Raw genomic sequence first — 2,563 nt, 5'->3', positions numbered from 1 at the left:
TCCCCCATGGGTTTCTGTTAAGTTTCTCAGGATCCACATAAGAGTGAACACATATGGTATCTGTCTTTCTTCCTATGGTTTATTTCACTTAGCATCACACTCTCCAGTTCCATACAGTGGACTCTTCAAAGGTCTCTCTGTATTCTTTGCACGGTCTGCAGACACAGTGAATGGCTGCATGTTGGTGTGTGCTGCCCCCTACTGGAGAGGGCACAGAGCTATGTTTTCATGAGTAGGACGTGGCCTCAAGACATTCACATCACTGTCTTCACCTCTTGTGTTAAAGACAGACATTTAGAAATCAGAAACAGCCTCAGCTTTCATATTCATATCTACTCTAGATTTATATTCCTACACATTAAAACAGTCACAGATCTAGTCAAACATAGATCCTACCCTCCAAATGTCAGAAATTGAAATCTTCTAATTCACAGAAAACATTGAGGCCAACATAATAAAAAGACTAATATACTGGTTAAAAGCTAAGTTATACAGGCCTGAGTTTAAACCATACTTTCATTTTTCTGTGATCTTTTAAGTTGCCTAAACATTAAACCTCAGTTTTATCATCTGTAAATTGTGATTAACAATGGTACGCCATAAAATTGCTGTGAGAATCAGATTTCATGCCTAAAGCACTTAACAGTTTCTGGAACAAAATACAGGCTTAAGGAATGTCGAATAATCATCCGAGGAACTACTTAACATTTTCTAGAACTAAAATAAAAATCCCTCAGAAAACAGCTTTCCCTCCCTTCATCAATGTAGACTTATTAGAATGGTATTTCCTGATTTCAAAGGCTGCACTTGTGTTCTTTGTCTGACACTCTCCCACCTCACTTGGTATTTTTCTCAGTGAACAGTTCCCTCTCAGAGCTCCTTTCTTTGTAATGACTTCTCTTCTCCGATTACAAACATGCTTACCTACTTTGAACGGCAGCCCTATCACAGTCTTTCCTTTCAAAATCAAAATTGCTAACTATTTCCCCACATTGACCAGGTCCCTGCCCCTGACTCCAGAAACCTTTGTTATGCAGTACGCCTTTCTTCATTCTACAAACACTGTTCCCTCCAAGGTCACCAATGCTTGATCTCCTTTATGCCACATTTAGCATCCATGTCTTTATTCTTGATCTTCATGAACTATTTGTAGCACTGACATGGCTTTCTTCTTCAGTTTCTGAACAGCTCTGTTTTACTTCCTTCTTCAATTTCACCTTTCCATCGACTGCTTAAATATGGACATACCCTTGAACCAGCATTTGCCTCTCTTGCTCTGTAGTGTTACTGGTCTTTATTTTCATATTATCTTACTCTTATCATTCTTCTCCGAATGAGTCTCAAATCCACCATCCCCAGCAATATTTCATCACCTATGCCATAGAACCCAGCAATTCCACCCCTACTTATATACCCATGAGAAAAAAAATGCATCAACACAAAAACAGATATAAATGTTCCGAGAAGCATTATTCATGATAACCAAAAAGTGGAAACAACCCGAACATCCAAATGATGTATGGATAAATAAAATCTGATGTATCTATAGAACGGAATATTATTTCACAGTAAAAATAAAGTATTGGCACATATGACAACAATGGTAATCCTTGAAAACATTATGCCAAGAGAAAGAAGCCAATCACAGAATGCCACATATTATACGATTCCTTATAAATGAAATATTTAGGTAAATCTCTGGAGACAGAATTTAGATTAACCATTCATCAGAGTTAGAGGATGGAAGAAGGTGAGAATGGTAACTGATTGCTCATGAGTGCATAGTTTCTTTTAGGAGAGAAGAAAATGTGCTAAAATTAGATTGTGGCAATGGTTGCACAATCATGTGAATACACTAAAATATTGAGTTGTACACTTTAAATGTGTGAATTGTATGATGTGTGAATTATGTCTCAAGGCCACTGCAATTAAAGTCAGTACATACACAAATAAAACACTAGTAACCATCAAGTAGCCTTTTACAAAATCACTTTCCCTCAAAGAATTTTCATTTCGTAAGTATTTCTGGATTAACCCCATTTTTATTTCTAAAGCTCAACTTATGACTTTCACATCTTCCTGTGTTTTATATAAATATCTGTTTCAATCTAGTTAGGCAATCTTTGAACCTAGAGAACGTAGAGAAGTCTACCTTTCTTTACTTTCTTCTAAAAAAAAGCACATACTTAGGAAGCAGATTCATTTCATATTTAATGTGAAAACACTGCATACTACATTTTTAATCTGCAGTGACAATGCAAAGCCTGTGACCTTTAGTTTTCTTTATTGCAAATTTTCTATCCTTCTAATTTTCAATGGAAAATATGAAGTTTGGGATGTCCATGACTAAATACGTATGACAAGGTACCCATATATCTTCTGACAAGGTGATGTATCTATTGAGGACAAGAAGATACCAAGGACAGACGTATTTTTAGCCTTGGGTGCCAGTTATTCCATAGAAAACTTGTCCTTTTTCTTTTTTTAATGTTTATTTTTTTGAGAGACTGAGAGAGAGACAGAGCATGAGTTGGGGAAGGGCAGAGAGAGAGAGGGAAACACA

The sequence above is a fragment of the Panthera pardus genome, unplaced genomic scaffold (assembly GCF_024362965.1).
Source record: "Panthera pardus isolate Hobbes unplaced genomic scaffold, ASM2436296v1 HiC_scaffold_8, whole genome shotgun sequence".
Lineage (NCBI taxonomy): Eukaryota > Metazoa > Chordata > Mammalia > Carnivora > Felidae > Panthera > Panthera pardus.
Note: the sequence above shows the minus strand (reverse complement) of the source record.